Here is a 7494-nt window from a genome sequence, read left to right on the forward strand (position 1 = left end):
TCATGCTGTGGAACAGGAATTTCTAACGTCTTCAGCACGACAAATCATAATCTCTACTGCCACTGCTGAACAATTGATTGACCAACTACAATCTTTCACTCCTATAATTGATCCCTCCATAAGTTGTATAAATTGGTCAACTAAGGACAGCCGTAAAAGGCTTAGATTGGATTTGAGCCTTCGTCTATGAAACCTTGTGTTTTATTATTTTGTTTTGTTATTTCTCATATTTGTTTAAGTGTGTTTCAGGTTTGTCAGTGTTCGTTGTTTCAGGTGATATCTTTTACCCTTTATCTTTCTACCTTATAACATTGAGGACAATGTTTCATTTTGGTTGGGGGAAGGGGTAGTAGTTGATATTTCCAAAAAAAAAAAAACTTTACTAGTTGTGCTTTCTATTTGCAAAACCATTGTTACTATGATGGCAAAGTTAAGGAGTTCTTTTGTTAAAGTGACTCTTGAGACGCATCCTAGTAAACATTCTTAACAAGGTGTATTATAATACTTCTTGAAATATTCAGGTTTACAAACTCTCACATTATTATTTATTACTTCTGCTTATATACTCATTAAAAGAAGTATTTTTAAACCTTCATCTTCACACACACACTTTAACATATGATTGTGGGTTGCATATTGGATTATTACATTATTTATGTTCTTCTGTTAAAGGTAACAACTAAAGGAAAGGGATAGTATATAAGGTTTGCTTTCAAAAAAACAAAAACAAAAAAGAAAAATAATGATTATAAATGTAATTAAAAAAATAAAAAAATATAGATACGTTTAGTTTCGTAGCCTCCCTAACCTGAGTTATTAAGCTCGAAGGGGTGTTTTAACACCTAATACCCTAAAGTCAACTGACTTGGGAGCTATTGGCCCAACGCTTGTTACATGGGTTGAGGAGAAAAGCTTAAGGGAATCAAACATTATACTATCTACGTATCAGTTTCTGCAACCCGAGTTATTAAGCTCGAAGGGGTGTCTCAACACCTAATGCCCTAAGACCAACTAGTCTGGGAGTCATTAGTCAAAAGCTCATTATATGGGTTACAGATGCATTGTGTTTTAAGTTAAATGTATATAAAAAAAGAAAAAAAGAAAAAAATAATAATCCCAACCCAAGGACGTTAACCTGAAACATTAGAACATAATATTGTTTTCTTCTAATAAAAGCCCCATCATCTATGTTTTCTTACATTGAGCACATAAAAAAAAGGTTTATTAATATCTTGTTTCAACAATATGAAGCAGATATATATAAATTTAATGAGAGTTTGTTTACTTAGATAGAGTAATAGAAGTTAAATGATGAATACTTTGCTTTGGAGAACTTGCAAATTGTTTTTCTATTTTAACGCTTTGATTACTAAGACTAGTAATAAGCTGGTTGGGGGGTGTGATTAGCACTTGAAGTATCAATAACTCCTTAACTAGAACATGTTTTGTAATAACAAGTCTGATAATATAAGATACCTTTAATTTATGGTAAATGCTCATTTTAACTACAGGCATTCTCACAATTCAAAGGATTGATTGTTGTGATTAACTATTGGAAGTGAAAGGACAAAGAAAAGGATCTCAAAGTCCTCTTTAACTTCGGTTATACCATACATAAGCTTACGAAGGAGATGCTGATTCACTTCAAATTCGAACACTGTTCAGTCATCGAATCATATCTAGAGCTATAGATCTTGGATTTCATATTAATTTATATGGATGGAAAGATAACAAATAGGCCTACAACTTTCATGGGTATGGAAAGACCCAAATTTTCCATTTTCAAATTCAAAGTTTGGCCACAAAAGAGAAGTCCGAATTTGTCTTGCAATCCAGCCCAAACACTACTCAAAGTTTTATCCATAACTAGAGTTCGAGAAGTCCAAATGATATGAAATGTGGTGGGTGGAAGGAAAAGAAAATTTCCAACAACTTTCATGAAGAGAACCAGCTCAAATTCGGATGGTAGAAATGAGATTTCATCCACACAAGGGCATGAGTGCTATCCACCACGTCCACCAGCAGCACTACTTAGTATTTACAAGAGCATGAGTGCTATCCACCACGTCCACCAGCAGCACTACTCAGTATTTTAGACATATCTCGAGCTGTAGTGATCCAAATGATCTGAAATTTTGTGGGTGGAAGGAAACAACAATTTCCAACAACTTTTATGAAGAACACTTTGCCAAATTCGGATATAATCAATGTCAATTCAGCCATCCAAAGTGCTTGAGTGATGCTGTCCACCAAATCCACTAATCAATAGTTGGCCACTACATCAATTATCAATTACCACATGAATAGTTCCGAATTTTAGCCTGTAAAAGAAGTCATTTGCCATTCATTTGGGCATCTTGTTTTCCATATCAAGATCATGTTCTTACTCTTTCTCTTTATATTGTTGTAATGCTTAAGATTTGCTTTCATTAATCTCTTGTTCATGTTTTTCATTTCCTTTACTATATGCTTTTTATTTCTTTTACTATACTTAGTTAACTTACATCATGTTTATGTTCTTATATTGTTTCTTTAAGTTTTTCTCCTTCATAATGTCTAGCTAAGTTAATTATGTCAAGGTGAAACGGTTTCACTAATGGTGTTAGGATAAGTAAATATAAACTCAATATGGACTTCAATGCTTATATCCTAAACAACTTGCTATTAACATGTCTTATCATTTTTATCGTATTAATTCTTAATACCTTACTTGTTAAATGGTTAATCTAGATTTGTGTTGTGTAACAATTGGTACATCAATTACTTGATCCTTCGTAGTATTCGGCCGACATCGTTATTATGAGAGGAACTTGATTTGCTATCAACATAAGTTAGCATCATGAATACTTGATAAAATTTATAAGTATGGTGTTATGTAAATAAGATGATTAACATGATCATGTTGATAATTAATAAAAATTTTATACCTTACTTATCTCTAATACTATTAGTGTATCCTCTAACCTTGACATTTGTTTTTATCATTGTATAATCTTCACATTAATTTTACATCTCAAAGTCCTCTTTAACTGATTTTCACCACCACCACCATCATTGTTGTTGTTGCTGTTGTTTTTATTTAATATTATTATTGTTGTTGTTGTTGTTTTTATTTATAATTTATATAGTTAACTTCTCTTTGGTTCGACCCCGGTCTTGCCGAGTTATTTATTACTTTGACACTTCTGCACTTGGGATAAGACATCAAATCTTTGATCGTGTCACCTTTCAATTCCTTTCCTTTACTAAATTAACTTTTATCTTATTTATATTCTTATCTTGTTTATTTATGTTTCTCTCTTTCATTATGTTTTGCTAAGTTTATTATGTCAAGGTGAAAAGGTTATACTAATGATGTAAAAATAAGTATAGTGTAAACTTAACATGAACTTTAATGTTTCATACTAATATATTTTATATTTCTAATGTTGTTCACTCTTTAATACTTTGCTTGTTAAATGACTAATTTAGATTTATGTTGTATAACACTTAGTATAACAAATGTTTGACACTTTCATAGCACAAACCTTATGGTATAACCAACACCTTTGCTATGAAAGGAACTTGATTTGTTGTTAACATAAGTTATAATCATGAATACCTGACAATATTTACAATTATTAGCATTATTCGAATAAGATAACTAATGTAATCATGTTAACAATTTATAATCTGATTGGAACCTCCTTTGTATATGGTTTCCATTTGAGAAATAAGAGTTTATACTATACTTGTTGAAAATATCATTAATGGATCCTCTAACCTTGACATATGTTGTTATCAGTGTTTAATCCTTACATTGATCTTCCATCTCAAAGTTCTCATCAACTTTTTTTTTCTTTTTTTCTTCTTCTTCTACTACTACTACTACTACTATTCTTGTTATTATTGTTATTGTATTGCTGTTATTTGTAATTTATATAATTAAACTCTCTATGGTTCAATCCTAATCTTGCTGGGTTATTTATTACTTCGACAATTTTGTACTTGGGAGAAGATATCAATCTTTTGGTCGTGTCAGTACAATATAAGAAGTTTATTTTAATCAATTTATTAGTATCATATATGTTATGTAATGATATATTTATTTTTACTCATGGTGATCTATCAACCTATTCATGTAAATATAACAATTATTGGTTTCATACATACATGTTTAAAACCAAATTTAGATAAGATGTTTAATCTTAACTTGGTCTCCCACTATTTTTCTACAAATTAATAGCTATTACTATCAAATTGAGAAATCTTGTGTAGATCTTCTAGTAGGTTAGGATTCCATTTAATTTGTATGACCTTAAGTAATTCAATAAATAAAAATAAATTAAATAAGATACATAACATATTTTATCAATCATATTTTTACATGACTCCTAAATTAATCATGTGACAACTCTTTGTCTAAACATATCATATATATTTCGCCTAACTACTGTCTCTAACCTTATATGATCAGAAGTGACTCATCCAAATCATATAAGTTAGTTGAGTAGCACCTAATTTTATAACATCAAACATATTCTTAACAGTAAATTTGAGTAGCTCAATAGGTTATCCAACTCTGGTTTTATGTATATAAAATCAGAAGGAAATAAATCATATTCTCAATATGTACTTAATATAATTATTGAGAGATTTATTATCAATTTTAATTAGGTTTCATTTCATTACATAATTGATATATCATACATAACAATTATATATTAACATATACCCCTAGAAATATCATTCTAATTTGATGATTATGAACATATCTAAACTAATTCTCTTGAACCATTGAAGAGAATTAGGTGGTCAAAACCTAGTTTACTACTGCAAATTTTTATAATTCCTTTGCGAGCATCATGATTGTGTCCTTTACCACCTTTATTTTGGATTATAAAATAATTTTCTATCTAAATTCTTATATTTTTAAATTATATAACATTTACATAATTAAATAAAAAACCTCGAGTTATATTTAAGGGGAGTTAAATGAGAAAAGAATTTTACAACCCTGAAAGAAAAATAGAGAAAAAACAAGACACATAAGGCATATTTAATTTACAATCATTCAACCATAAAAACACAATCACAATAGTATTTAATGTCCATAACCATCCATCAAGCATAGTAAAACATTAATATGCATGAATAAATATATTGCATGTTTCAATTCTAATTATTGGCTTTTTGTACAATTTTAAAATAATATTTCAATCAATTTGAAATATTAAACTTAAATTTAATTTGATGATTTCCCAAACTTAATAAATTTTATTTAATATAGATTCTTTTATTGAAAAACCATTTTTCAAAATCTAATAAGAAAATTAATCATATTAAAATTATTATTAATACCCTAAACTATTTAAGGATCAATTCAATTACAATATTTGTCTTAAAAACTCTCTTTAATTTACAAAAACCAAATTTCTAAATATTATTTAATTAAATACATTAATTAAATCCTAATCCTATTAAGATATTACAAAACTAAAAAAAATCTAAATTAAACATTTTAATTTGAACCTAATCTAATTAGAAATATTAATTTTATAATTAATTTAATTTAAAATTTTAATTTTAAAATATAAAATCAATATTTCATACAAGAAGGAGAAAAATTGTAATTTTGCCTTAATTATTCCCTGGATGTAAGGCATTGCAAGAGTGAATTCATAAATTAAACCTAAAAACTTAAATCTAGGGGTAATATCATAAATTCTACCCCTTCCTTTTCTTTTTGTTGTTGCCGGCAGTGGGCATACTGTCCACCACCAGTGGCCACTTTAACATTAGCATCTTTATTTTTTGCCATCAGGTTTTCTGCAGCGCAAAAGATTGCCCTTGCATTGCGCTACCACGTGTTGGTGGCCACCTTAACAATGACAATAAAGGTTTTACTATGTTTGACACAGTGCAAGGGGCTGCCCTCGCGCTGCGCCACCTCTAGCATGAGGCAACAACCTTGTAGCTGAGTGGTAGTGGTTGTCACCTTTAGTGCAAGGCAATAGGGCCAGACATGTTGGCGTTGTTGTGGCAAGGGCAACAAGCCAACAACCATGACAATAAAGAGGATAAAATATAAATTACAATAAGGATGGTGACACCACCAAAAGATTGATGTCTTTTTCCATATACAGGAGTGTCGAAGTAATAAATAACCCGGCAAGACCGGAGTCGAACCATAGAGAGATTAATTGTATAAATTATAGATAACAATAATTCAACAACAACAATAACAATAACAATAGTAACAATAATATTAATAGTAGTAGTAGTAGTAGTAGTAATAATAAAGAAGAAGAAGAAGAAGTTGATGAGAACTTTGAGATGGAAGATTAACGTAAGGATTAAATAATGATAACAACAAATATCAAGGTTAGAGGATCCACTAATGGTATTTCAAACAAGTATAGTATAAACTCTTATTACTCAAATGGAAACCACACACAAAGGAGGTTTCAATCAGATTATATATTCTTAACATGATTACATTAGTTATCTTATTCGAATAATGTTAATACTTGTAAATATTGTCAGACATTCATACTTATAACTTATGTTAACAACAAATCAAGTTCCTTTTATAGCTCAGGTATCGGTTATACCATACAATATGAGCTATGAAAGTGCTAAGCATTTGTTGTACCAAGAGTTATACAATATAAATCTAGATTAGTCATTTAACAAGCGAAGTATTAAAGAGTGAACAAGATAACAAATACAAAACATGTTAGTATCAAATATTAAGATCCATGTTGAGTTTCCACTATAATTATTCTTACACCATTAGTGTAACCTTTTCACCTTGACATAATATACTTAACTAAACATAATGAAAGAAAAAAAATAAATAAACAAGATAAGAACATAAATAAGATAAAACTTAACTAAGTAAAGAAAAGGAAATGAAAGGCATAAATAAGATATTACTTAAGCAATACAAAGAGAGAAATAAAAAGCATGATCTTTATTTGAAGACCAAGATGCCTAAATGCATTGCAAATGCCTCCTTTTATAGGCCAAAATTTAGAACTACTGATTTGATGACTAATTGATGAGTGGGTGGCCAACTCTTAACTTGGTGACAATCCTTATCTTTTCTTTTCTACCTAAAACATCATTGATAACGTCAGAATTGGAACCACTTGAACATGAAAGTTGTAGGAAATTTTCTCAACTTTCCAAGAAAAAAATATGGAGGTCATTTGGACTCCTAGAACTCCAGATATGGGTTAAACACTGAACAATATTTGGGTTGTAGGGCAGATTCAGATATTGCTACAATTTGGACTTCAAAATGACCTTTTTAAATCTTTGGCTCCATATGAAAGTTGTAGGCCTATGTCTTACCTTTCCATCCATATAAAGTAAACCTAAATTCGAGATCTACAGCTCCAAATATGACCCAATTACCGAATAGTTTTCTAATTTGGACTGCACCAACATCTCTTTTCTAAGTTTGGCCATCTCTTTGTCCTTTCAATTTCAGTTCTTAAACTTATCAAT

This window comes from Populus euphratica, unplaced genomic scaffold, assembly GCF_000495115.2.
Source record: "Populus euphratica unplaced genomic scaffold, PopEup_1.0 scaffold516.1, whole genome shotgun sequence".
NCBI lineage: Eukaryota > Viridiplantae > Streptophyta > Magnoliopsida > Malpighiales > Salicaceae > Populus > Populus euphratica.